Source organism: Pantherophis guttatus, chromosome 2 (assembly GCF_059756535.1).
Source record: "Pantherophis guttatus breed Tessera chromosome 2, ASM5975653v1, whole genome shotgun sequence".
In the NCBI taxonomy this organism is placed as follows: Eukaryota; Metazoa; Chordata; class Lepidosauria; order Squamata; family Colubridae; genus Pantherophis; species Pantherophis guttatus.
The window spans coordinates 102,805,612-102,819,180 of record NC_142064.1 but is presented as its reverse complement, the minus strand read 5'-3'; the positions used below and the strand labels follow the sequence as shown (position 1 = coordinate 102,819,180).

Sequence of the window (13,569 nt, the reverse complement as noted above, 5' to 3'; positions counted from 1 at the left end):
TGAAGCGCCGGAAAAGATGCCTAGAGAGCAGTTGGAGGGCTAGTGGTTCTGAATCCGACCGGACACTGGTAAGATCTCATATTAAGAATTACCTAGTGGCGATAAAAGCGGAGAAGAGTAACTACTTTTCTGTTCTTATTGCATCATCAGATAATCGCCCAGCCGCCCTGTTTAGGGTGACCTGCTCCCTGCTCCATCAGGGGGCGCGGGAGGACCCCTTGGAGGGTAGAGCTGAGGACTCTGTATGACAAAATCGTTCAGATTCGGGAACAGCTGGACTCTGACTGGGTAGATCCAGGGGAGATGACAAGGGCAGGTCCTGAGAATATTACATGGGAAGAGTTTGATCCTGTGACTCCTGAAAGCGTGGACAGGATACTGAGCAGACTGAGTGAGGCACATGTTTATTGGACCCATGTCCCTCCTGGTTGGTGCTGGCCTCCCGGGAGGTTACACGAGGCTGGTTCCAGGGGATTATAAATGCTTCTTTGAGTGAGGGTGTCTTTCCCGTCACCCTGAAAGAAGCGTTGGTGAGGCCCCTCCTCAAGAAGCCTTCCCTGGACCCGGCTGTGTTAGCAAATTATCATCCTGTCTCCAACCTTCGCTTTGTTGCGAAGGTTGTTGAGAGTGTGGTTGCGCGACAGCTGCCTCAGTGCCTGGATGAATCGACCTATCTAGATCCGTTCCAGTCGGGCTTTAGGCCCGGGTACAGCACGGAGATGGCATTGGTCGATGATCTCTGGAGGGCTCGGGACAGGGGCTGCTCCTCTGTCCTGGTCCTATTAGACCTCTCAGCGGCTTTTGACACCATCAACCATGGTATCATGCTGCACCAGCTGGAAGGGGTGGGGGTGGGGGGCATTGTTTTACGGTGGTTCTCCTCCTTTCTCTCCGACCGGTCGCAGTCTGTGTTGACAGAGGGGCAGAGGTCGACCCCGAGGCCCCTTGTATGTGGGGTGCCGCAAGGGTCGGTCCTCTCGCCCCTTCTGTTCAACATTTATGTGAAGCCGCTGGGTGAGATCATCCGTGGTTTTGGGGTGAAGTACCACCAGTACGCTGATGACACCCAGCTGTACATCTCCACCCCAGACCACCCCAATGATGCCCTTGAAGTGATGTCCCGGTGCCTGGAGGCCGTACGGATCTGGATGGGGAGGAACAGACTCAGGCTCAACCCATCCAAGACCGAGTGGCTGTGGTTTCCAATGTCCCGATATAGTCAGTTGGCGCCATCACTGACTATTGGGGGCGAGTTGTTGGCCCCCACGGATGGGGTTCGCAACTTGGGCGTCCTCCTGGACTCACAACTGTCTTTAGAAGAGCATATGACAGCCATGGCCGGGAGAACTTTTTATCAGGTTCGCCTGATTCGCCAGTTGCGTCCCTTTCTGGATCGGGACTCGTTACGCACAGTCACTCACGCCCTTGTCACCTCACGCCTGGATTACTGCAATGCTCTCTACATGGGGCTCCCCTTGAGGAGCACCTGGAGGCTCCAACTGGTCCAGCATGCGGTCGCGCGGGTGGTGATGGGAGCGACGTGGCGCTCCCATGTGACCCCCCTCCTGCGCGAGCTGCACTGGCTCCCAGTGGTCTTCCGGGTGCGCTTCAAGGTTTTGGTTACCACCTTTAGAGCGCTCCATGGCTCAGGACCAGGGTACTTACAAGACCGCCTACTGCCACCAATAGCCTCTCACCAACCAGTTCGCTCCCATAGAGAGGGGCTCCTCAGGGTGCCGTCGGCCAAACAATGTCGACTGGCGGCCCCCAGAGGGAGAGCCTTCTCTGTGGGGGCACCTGCCATCTGGAATGAGCTCCCCCCGGAGATATGGAGGATCCAAGATTTACACACTTTCCGCCGCGCCCTAAAAACGTTTTTATTCCAACAGGCTGGTCTGGCCTAACTCTCCCTTTTAAATTGGGTTTTAAATGTTTTATATAAATTGGATGTTTTTAAATTTGTTTTTGAGCCCAAATTATTTAATCTATTTTTAATAGCTTTTAATTTTTGTATGTTATTTGTATTTTTATCTTGGCTGTTCACCGCCCTGAGTCCCCTGGGAGTAGGGCGGTATATAGATATGAAAATAAATATAGATATAAATAAATCAGTAGAATAGCTCCTCTGGAGATCATCAAATTATCTCAGATTAAAAATTCACCACCACCATCTTGGAATCATAGCTAATGCCCATACAGATGCCAGCAGGTCACATTTCCAAGCGAGGGCACTTTCCATCATTGCTTACCTGGTTTTGGTACACATAATACTACAGTAAACCACAAAGCACACGTGCTAAAAATAGAGACATATATATATTCAGTTATATGCTACGTGCGCAAATTAAAAGCTTTGCTCTCCTCCAGAAAAAATGCCACTGAAAGTCCATGCCCAGAACATTCTGTATCTCAATGCCTAGAATGAGTTTTGAATTTCTGATTGACTTGCCTGCCTGCCTGCTCAAAGTGGCTAGAAATGATAATTGCCCCTAAAAGGAATAATGGGGAAAGATTGGAAAATCTGAAATTTCAATGTTTCTGTAATTATTTGTTTGTTGAAATTGGTTTTAATTTTGCAAACTGGCACACGTCTGTGTATATAGGAAGCCCTCAAATATTGGAAAGCTCTAATTGGGCCCTGCCCAATTATTTATGAAGGCTTATTTTTGTACATACACAGATGGACCTCTTCAAGGGCTTGCTTTTCCCTCTGCTCCTTATAACTTACATAGCATATATAAGAAGATTCATACCTAAAAAGCAATGTGGAAAGGGAGAGATAGGATCTAGGGCTCACATTCTTCCAAGCTGCCTTTTCTAGCCCGATATCAAAGGATTATTCCACTTATTAAAAGGTTTAAAAAATGTTCCACAGAATTTTTACCTTCACTTTACAGATTTGAATATTTTGGCACAAGTTGCAAGATTTTGCTCTGAAGCATAAGTGCTTCATGGATTAAAAAGCAATGCCACGCTTAGCAAGGCAAAGTTCTATTTCATTCCACTTTAATATTGTTTGCAATATAGTTATTTACTTCATTTCATTTTATCTTGCTTATTCTTTCATGGTCCTAAACAAGAACTGTAAAGCAGCAAACAAAGTAGATATGCTTTGCAGATAGTAGACTTAGTTAATTAGATTTGCTCAACAGGTTTTATGTCTAAGGTTTACGTTTAAGGTTTACGTTTAAGGTTTTATGCCACCTTAAAATCACTGACTTACTCATTTATCTATAGGTACATGAACCCTTTGCTATAGTTTTCCTTTTTTTTCCTTTGCACCGAATAATAAAGTTTGTTCTTTTCAGCCCCCAAATACAACCCCCCCCCAATTTCTTATTTTTATGTGGCCCCATTTTTTTTAATGGCAATGAGTCAGACAGCCTCAAAGAAGTGTGTCCAAATTGTGGAGAAAAAGCCAGATGACGCTGTGGCTTTTGCTATTATCTTTTTTTATTTTCCCCTCTAGGACAAGGACATCTTTTCTTCATCTTTTCTACATGCTGTTATTTTATCATCCATTATGCTTTCTCTGTTCTTTTTATTCATTTCAAGTCTGTGTTTCCTGTCACATGCAGATTGGAAACAGAAAATACTTGGGTGAAAATCCTCTATTGCAAACATCTGTTCCTGAACAAGCATTGTGCTTCCTTGTCCTAGAACATCAAGGGAATTTGTTCCATCTGCACACACACACACACACACACACACACACACACACACACACCCCTTACATCTGAGACAATAGAGAAGGTAAGAAAAAGTAGTGGTGACAAAACTGATAACAATGCTTGTTTGTTTGTCGTCAGCGAGTTTGTTATATGAACCTTGTTATGTAACTGGACCTGCCTGAGATGTAGACTGTTGAAGACCTTGCTTTTCCTCAGATGATGTGATTAGATCAGAACTGTCTATATGTAGGCTCCACTAACTTAATTATAACACATTTCTAGATCTATTGCTAGGAACAGCGAGGTTAGGTTGTTCTTAATTTTTAATTAGAGCTTTCAGGATTTTAAAAAAAGTTTCCATATACAGTATATCAATGTTCAATACTTTCAATGACCTGCCAACATGTCAGCAGAGTCAAGCAATAACTTTCAAATTTACTCTAAAGAAAAGTTGAATTCTAGTGCCTCTCCTTCCCAGATTTATTCCATTCTGTATCAAAATCTAAGTTGTACCTACTCATATATTTGGAAATGTGGGTAAATTAAATCAATCTTACTATATAGGTAATTTGCAACTTACACAGAGAAAAACTAAGGAGAAAATAAGGAAAAGTATTGAAAACTTGATTGGAAAATATGAAGGAAGAAAGAGAAAAGAAATGTCTTAAAATATAATTAAACTTAAGAGTCACATTAATTTTGATTGCATTTATCTTGCTCCAAATGTCCAATGGAACAGCCTTCCTCCTGAAAGCTGAATGGCCCTGATGTTGCCTGCTTTTTGTGTTAGTCTGTGGCTTTACACTGCCACCGTCAGTCAGTCAGGAGACTTTGTGGTTCCATCCAAAATAATTTCTTTCTTGGATGGCCTTGGCAAAATTTTGCACTCATTTTGATCACATTTTATATTTAAGGGAATTTATTTTCGTTTTCTCTGTTTTTAATAGTACTGTATGCCATCTTGAGAGAGGTGCTATATAAGTCAACTCACTGAATAAATACAATTGGCCCATGTTTTTACTATGTTACCCTTATTATAAAGCTGCTTGGTTACAGCTAATAACTCCCCATCTAGTCAAATTTCCAGGTCACCCAGATCCATTTTATTTGTGGTTGCTTCTGTCATATCAATATATTTTTATGTCTTTGAACATGACTAAGTTTTCTTTTCTATTTGTAAAATACTCCATACATTGGCCACCTCAATTTTATAATTATGAAGTTTTACCATGGTTTTTATTTGCTGCCTCAGAATTTGTTTTCTTTCTTTTTTGGTCAGTGACCATAGTAATGTTTACCAATAATCCTAAATAAATAAATAATATAGAAATGTTGAGTCATGTGTCTAAATCATATTTTATTTGTCATATTTCTGAATTAACTAACTGAAAAAGAAAGCTTTCTGATAGCTATTTATTTGATTAAAAAGACTCCAGAAATCAAATAAAAGCCCTTGATCTTAAACATAGCATTGCTTTTAGATATTAGTACTAATGGAGCAGCATATATTTGATTCACTGACATTTGTAATATAATTAAATAAAGCTTTCATTCAGTAAAAAGGATTAAGAATAGGGCTTTCTAGTTTATAAATAATAAATTTAATATTTACTATTCAGTACCTACAAGCAAGTGTATCTAAAACTAAATTAAAAACAAAGAATGAGAGATGTGCTAAATAGGATTACCAATGGTTGCCAGGTGTCCACTATTTGAGCGGACAGTCCACGTTTTTCACATTATGTTCACTATTTTTTTTCACAAAATAGTGGATATTTTTTTATTCAAAAGCTTTATGATGAAATGGTACGTAATCTAAAGCTGTACAGTCTAAGAGAATAAGGATAGGAGAATCGCGTTTTGTCTTTTTTTTCATAAGTTAGAATGAGACAAAAAATATGATGAGCAGTTTTTTGGAATGAAAGTTTTAGTTGCCTTACGTAAAAAACATTTGCCTGAGAATGCCATGCAAAAGTTCAAGAAAGAAGCCATCAACGTGTATCAAAGAGCCATTGCGTACCTGGAAAAGTGGTATAATTTCACCGATTCAGTATATGAGACGCTAAGTTGTTTCAATCTAATTGATCGCAATAATCCTCCAATTTTAGAAGAAATGACGAACATCTGGTTATTATCACCATGGCGAGAAGAACTTCCACCCAACACTCTCTTCGATGAAATTTCTGCCTTAGAAGAAGTTTATGTTCATCTGCAGGGCAATTCATCCCTTGATAAGTGGACGTACTTTTTCAAGAAAGAGCCAGCTCCGAGTTTACTGAAACTGTTCCAGTATTGTGCATCAATTCCGGTATCAAATGCAAACGTTAAACGAATTTTCAGCGTCATGGGAAATTTGTGGACTGACGAACGTAACCGACTGCTTGTATCAGTTCGAAGTGAACTTTGTATATTTTTTAATATTTCTCAATATTAAAATATTGAAAAATATTATTCAGTACAATATTTCAATATTGTACTGAAATTAAAGAATTATTCCTTAAACACAAAGAATTGATCAAAGCTACGCAGTCAAATAAAAAATACACACGACAGCAAAGTAAAATGTAATTTAATATTTTACATATTATTATAATATATTTGATGTTTTGAATTTTAAGTAAAGTTTTGAAGTGATTATTTTAATACGTGTTAAAATGTTTTTAAGAAAATATATAATTTAATTGTAAATTTTTTTTTATTTTTTTACTACTTAACACACACATACACACACACACCCCTGCTTGTCCACTATTTTTTGGAAGCAGGCCTGGCAACCCTAATTACCATTTGATTGCAAAAAATAAAAAATAATCCAAATGACCACTAGATGGGAGCACAGTTTATTTTTGCTGCCATCTAGTGGTTGTTGAGATTTCTGCAGCTCAGAAATTGTACCCTTAATGCTTTCAGCTCTGTATAGAAATTAATAAAGGCAAGCAATACACTACTACTAATCTTTTTAGATTGATTGAGAAGTAAGACACCTGAACTAAAACTCCATGTTTATTCAAAACTCAATAACAACAAAAGCCAAAAGCCAACTATTACCATGGCCAGAGCTTTCTTCATATCTAAAAAAATATCTTTATATTTAAGGTGATAAGCCGCCTGGGAAAGCAAAGGGAAATAATCAAAGCCATTAAAAAGCGAAAGTTAGAGTATTTTGAACATGTGATGCGACACTCAGAAAAGTACAGCATCCTTCACTTAATCCTCCAGGGAAAAATTTAAGGCAAATGAGGCCCAGGCAGAAGAAGAATATCATGGCTTCAAAACCTAAGGGACTGGTTTAGACAAAACTCAGCAGCACTTTTTCATACAGCTGTTGACAAAAATAGGATTGCCAACACAATCGCCAATGTCCGATGACGGACATGGCAAAAGAAGAAGAAGAAGAAGAAGAAGAAGAGGAAGAGGAAGAAGAAGAAGAAGAAGAAGAAGAAGAAGAAGAAGAAGAAGAAGAAGAAGAAGAAGAGGAAGAGGAAGAGGAAGAGGAAGAGGAAGAGGAAGAAGAAAGAAAGAAAGAAATATCTGCAGCAAAATCTTGCTTCTTCCAAGGTATTATGTTTGTTGGGAGCTGGTTTGACATAGATGTTTAAAGCACCAAATTAAAAACTGAAACTGATTTCTAGTCCTGCCTCAGGCATCATACCAGCCGGGTGACTTTGAACCAATCTCTTTCTCTCTCTCAGCCTATTCTATTCATGTTGCACTAATATGAACTGGCCACCCATTTGTCGGGATTAAGGAACTGCCTAGCTCATGTATCAGTAACAAAGGAATGAGAGGAACTCAAACCAGCAAAACTATTTTCTAGGGCTGAGCAAAACTTTAAAGAGATGCTTCACTTTTCGCTTCAACCGTTCAGCAGTTGTGCAGCAGCCCTCCTGCTATGTTAATTCACTTTAGCAGGACTTCAGACTCCTCTAGCAGTCTATGAGTATGTGCAGAAGCCTCTTTCCAGTCAGCTGCTGGAAGCTCAGACACACACATGTGCAGAATCCTTTTCAACTTTGCAGAGCCAGCTCTATCACTAAATGGAGTGACAAATGGGGAAGAAAAGCATATTGGTTGGACCCCACAAACTGCCCTCCCAATCCATTGGATAGAACAGCAGCTTCTTCCAGTGCCTCACTCTAAAAATGTCTCAGAATGACTGGATGATCTCTGGAACAGCTTCCTGCCTCCATTCCTTACTCTGAAATATCCAATCATTTAATCTCACATAGCAGGAGAGGACAGAGGTGAAATTCAAAATTTTCCCCTACCGGTTTCGTGAGTGTGGCAGGGGAAGGATATTGCAAAATCTCCATTTCCACCCCACTCTGGGGCCAGCCAGTAGTTCTTTGAACTACTCAAAATTTCCGCTACTGGTTCTCCAGAACCTGTTAGAACCTGCTGAATTTCACCCCTGGGAGAGGGGTGTATGTCCTGAATGTGGACCACATCCAATTGTCTCTCTCTCTCTTTCTGGGATGGGTTTCAAAAAAAAGATACGGTGAGTGAGGTTGTTGCAGAAGCTGCCTGTTCTAATGCAGAGCCCATGGACATCCCACTGTGATTCATACTTTGGATCTCCACAGTTCAAAGAATATAAGCTGGAACTGAAAGGTGGTAGCTGCATAAACAGTGGGTGTGTGAATGGTAAGGAGCAGAGAAGTGGAGAAGTGAGATGTGGGCAATCATAAAGGAATGGCTTACCCAGCAAATGTCCTTTTTTCTCACCATGGAAAGAAAATCTTGTTGGGTCTCTCCTGTGTCTTTGGAAGTGGATCGGAGATTAGGTCACAGGGCAAAATGGGCCACCAGCATTTGAGCATCGTCATGTAGGGCTATCTATTTGTACATCATCAATAAGAACAAAAACCAAGCACATGAGTGGCCTCCCAGAAGAGCCTCAAGAGGTCCCCCAAGACTTGTATGGCCTCCCTTTGATGACATTCCAGGCGGCCTCGAAAATCTGGCTAATCATTCAAACATTGGGATAGAGTGGGTGAGATTCTCTGTGATGTTCTGTTTTCCTTTGTTGTTTGGATTGCTGTCTTGTAATTATTTTTGTACTTCTTCTGGTTATTTCTTTTGATTTTGTTGTTGATGTTATTTTTATTGTGTGAGCTTCCCATAATCAGTTGGAATCAGGCAGCAAAATGTACAGTGATATAGAATATAGAATAACAGAGTTGGAAGGGACATTGGAGGTTTTCTAGTCCAACCGCCTGCTCAAGCAGGAGACCCTATCCATTCCAGACAAGTGGCAGTCCAGTCTCTTCTTAAAAGCCTCCAGCGATGGGGCACCCACAACTTCTGAAAAGCAAGGCATTCCACTGGTTAATTGTTCTTACCATTAGGAAATGCCTCCTTAGTTCTAGGTTGCTTCTCTCCTTGATTAGTTTTCCATCCATTGGTTCTTGTCTTGCCTTCTACGATCTAACTTAACCCCCTCATCTTTGTGGTAGCCCCTCAAATTTTGAAAAACTGCTATCATGTCTCTCCTAGTCCTTCTTTTCACTAAGCTAGACATACCCAATTTCCTACCATCGTTTTTCATAAATTTTAGCCTCTAGCCCCTAATCATCTTTGTTGCTCTTCTCTGCACTCTTTCCAGTGTCTCAACATCTGTTTTATTTTGTGGTGACCAAGATTGGATACAGAATTCCAAGTGTGCTTTTATTAAGACTTTGTACTTCATGTGATCTTGAGTCTATTGAGATCTATTAATGCAGCCTAGGATTGCATTGGCTTTTTTTGGCAGCGGCTGCACACTGTTGTCTCATATTTAAGTCATTGTCCACTAGACTCCAGGATCCCTCTAACAGTTACTGGTATTGAGCCAGGTTTCACCCAGTCTGTACCTGTACAAATTGTTTTTCTTGCCTATGCATAAAATCTTACTTTTATCCACATTTAATTTCATTTTGTGAGATAGGGCCTAATGTTCAAGTCTGTTGAGACCCTTCTGGATTTTGAGCCTATTTTCTGAGGTGTTGACTATTCCTGCTAGCTTATTATTGTCTGCAAACTTGATGAATTCACCTTCTATTCCTGCATCCAAATAATTGATGAAGATATTGAAGAGTACTGGGCCTAAAACGGAACCCTGAAGTACTCCACTGCCCACTTCCTTCCATGTGGATTTAGTTCCATTAAAGCCTACCAGTTGAGTACAGTTTATCAGCCAGTTACAAATCCATCTGGTGATGGTGCAGTGTATCCCACATTTTTCTAGCTTTCATAGAAGGAGGTTGTATTCTACTGTCAAATGCCTTGCTAAAATCTAAGTATATTATATGACCACAGCATTTTGCTGATCCACTAATTTAGTCACTTTGTCAAAGAATGAAATAAGATTTGTTTGGCATGATCTGTTTTTGACAAACTCATGTTGGCTTCTGCTTATAACTTTTCTCGATTCTAGTTTTTTGCGGATTTGTTGTTTGATTATCTTTTCCAAGATCTTCCCAATACTTCCGAAGTATTGAGGTCAGGCTGATTGGTCTGTAATTTCCTGGATCTGGTTCCCCCCACTTTTTTTTTGAAGATGGGAACTACATCAGCCCTTTTTCAGTCCTCAGGTTCCCCAGTGCTTCAAGAACTTTGAAAGATGTTGATCAAAGTTTCTGAGATCTGAGTCTTCCATTTTTCTCAGAACTCTGGGATGTAATCCATCACAACATGGTGATTTGAATTCATCTAGAGCTGACAGTTGTTCTCTTACCTTATTTTTGATTATTTTAATTTGCATTACTAGCCTGTCTTTTGCTGTTTTTTTTTTATAACTTGGGTTATATTATCTTTTTGCATGAAGACTGATGCAAAGAATGAAGTAAGCAGTTCTGATTTCTCTCTACCGGTTGTTACTGAAGATGTTCTGAGATAAGACAACAAGATGGAGAAGATCATAATCAGGTAGTATCTGAGGAAATGATCTTCTGAGGAGTTTTGGCTCAATTAATTCTGAATAAAGCTGTACTCTCCATTTACAGTAGTGGATTGGATTAAGACAAGAGAACTATGTTATGTTATGTTTGATAAAATATGTATACACTGTGTCAGCCTGGAGGCCATCTTTCTCTTTGGATCTTCAGGGCTGCCACATTTAGTGCATAGGCCTGCTGTGGGAAACTGGGAGTGGGGTTGCATGGAGTGGGTAGAAATAGATAGCCAAAATAACATTCTTTTCTCTGGGAGTCAAGGATGTTCAGCCTGCACCTGTAGAGGCATGACTGGGAAACATCTCCAGTTGGGACAGTGGTTTGATTGGGTCATGTAATGGAGTTGTGGGTGCAGGAGAAGGGACTTTGACTTTCCTTTGGGTGAGGAAAACCTGGGGTGCTTTCATATTCAGGTTTTCCCAGATGTGCCAATATGACATCTCTAATAAAATGGAACTTGAGGAACTGCTGGTCTCGGAGTCTTATTTGGTTGGGGGTGTTTCTTGGAACCCTGATACACTGTGCTTTAACAGTTCAGAGAAGTTCCTCAAAATGATTATTCACAGAAAAATTATGATAAAAAATGTATCTGAGGTAAAAGTTTGGGGAAATGTTACTCAGTTTTAAGGAATAAAAAACAAATGGTTTTAGAACTGAAACAAAAACTAATACAAAAATATCCTAAGACTAAAAAGAAAATAACTCCATAACACATTTTCAGAATGCTGTCATGCAAATAGAATCTAATTTTGCACTGCCCAAATTTTGTATTTATTGGAGGAAGAGGTTCTATAGGGAGATTTTTCTTCTTCTTCTGATGATGATGATGTACTGTATTTTTAGAAATAGATTTTAAGGACACCAGAGAAATGAAAAAGAATGTCAAAGAAAACTTCAATCTCACAATACAACAATGAATAACAGATGCATTCTGAAGTAATGTGTCTGCTCCCATGGGTTACATTACTTGCTCCAGAAAAGAATGACCTTGTAACAGACCCCTAAATTCAGATTTTGTAGAACTTTTGCTGTCTGCTTCTCTCTCCGTTTCTTCTGTGTTGTCTTTACTGAGGTGAACATCAAGCAAAAAGAGGGCTAGAGGTGTAACGCACATGCATAAAGTGATGCTCTCCAACTCTATTCACATCTGCAGCACATTTAGCAGCCTGCATCTGGTTGTGTTTGTGCAAATATAGTTCCATATTCACCAATAATTCCTGAGGCTAAAGGGCCCGCTCCGGTAACCTTGTTAATATTCTCACAAGGCTTGGTGTGAACGCCTCACAGCAACGGAGGAGAATTTAGTCTGGTGAGTCTCCCCCTCCCCCCCAATCTCCAACTTTCTCTTCTTCTCGTACTAGGGTGGCCTCTAGTTTCCTGGCCACCCACATGACGAGACACTCTCCCTCCCTCTCCATTCTCAGTTTCAAGGAATTTCCTTTTGTCAAAGGCAAACTGTGATTGACATATTTTCCTCCTCTTAAAATGCAACCCTCTTAATGCTTGATTTAACTATATCCTTATGGAGACCATACAACAATCACCTGGCTGCAAAGAAGGATCACGATTCAGCAAGTACCATCCATGTTTTATATGGGTATGTATAGGCGCACACTCTTTCTGGATTTTTAAACATCACTTTTAAAACTAGGACTTGGAAATGCATACAAATTGCCACCCTTGTCTGTGAAGATTTACACCCAGCTCAGAGCCCTAATATTCCATATAAGAATGTGTGCAACATAAGGCCTAGGAGTAAAAATTTGGGGAATTGTTGTTTTCAAACATAATCTTCATTCTTAAAAGCCAAGCAGTCTTAGGGCAATTCTGTCCTGCAACTTAAGCTGTTTTAAGCCAACTTCAGAAATTCCAGTTTCCAGTGCAGTGGGTTGCCAACAGGGCTGGGTTGATGATCGGTCTGGATTGTGGCCACCAGAACACCTGATTGGTTGTTCTCCTGCTGCTTGCCCTTCCCCTCCATTCCCCTCCAGGCAAGTTCATTGGCTGATTCTTGTGTGACTTGATCTACCAGTGTCTCTTTTTTGAGGGATTATTCTTCCCTAGTAAGCTCTGTGTCTTTCCTTGGCTTTCCTAGAACTTTGAATACATTGTTTTTGCAATCCCTTCCCACTTTATCTCCTAAAGCAGACCCTTTTTCTCTCTTCCCAGCCCCAGTTATTGCGGCATTGTCACTCTGATGCTACAATAATCAAAGCAAGAAGAAATAGGCTGTTCTTTGGTGCCTCTGTTCCTCTGTAGCTCCAAAAAAAAAATCATGTAAAGAAGAAGGGATAATTCAGCCTCCTAGAAACAATGCTCTTATATTTCAATTTTAGATATTTTAAGAAAAGAAAATGAAGGGAAACTTTGCAGCAGTTTTGTAGGAGATGGGAAAGCAAAGGGAGCAGGGTTCACACAGCCTTGACAGAAACTAAAAGGGTGCCTGCCCACTGGGACATGTAAGAGTTGAATGGAGTCTGAGCTTCTAAGGTTTTGAAGATAGTTCATTAATTTCAAGGGGCATCACTGAATCAGCTTGCAAGATTTTTTTTAAAGTGAAGAACATAGCAGCCCAATAGCCCAGGATGAAATATTGGTATAGGCCCGTGATGGCGAACCTATGGCACACGTGCCGCGGGTGGCATGCGGAGTCATATCGGTGGGCACACGAGCGTTGCCCTAGTTCAGCTCCGTTGGGAAATGGGTCATTTCTGGCCTCTGGAGGGCCTCCGGGGGAGGTGGGGAAGGCCATTTTTGCCTTCCCCAGGCTCCTAGAAAGACTCTGGAGCTGGGGAGAGCGAAAAACGGGCCTTCTGGTCCCACCAGAAGTCAGCAAATGGGCAGTTTCTGGCCTTTGGAGAGCATCCGGGGGTGTGGGGAAGGCTGTTTCCACCCTCCCCAGGCTTCAAGAAAGCCTCTGGAGCCTGGGGAGGGCGAAAAAGGGGCCTATCAGGCCCACTGTACCA

At 40.9% G+C, this 13,569-nt stretch overlaps 1 long non-coding RNA gene across 1 annotated transcript in view; it reads left to right on the top strand.

Annotated features, from left to right (window-relative positions):
- Positions 1 to 3,753, top strand: part of LOC148115229 (uncharacterized) — a 32,813-nt gene extending 29,060 nt beyond the window's left edge. The window contains exon 3 of the long non-coding RNA XR_015732749.1: positions 3,579 to 3,753. This is a non-coding gene — a long non-coding RNA (uncharacterized LOC148115229). The remainder of the gene's footprint in view (positions 1 to 3,578) is intronic.
- Positions 3,754 to 13,569: the final 9,816 nt, after the last annotated feature.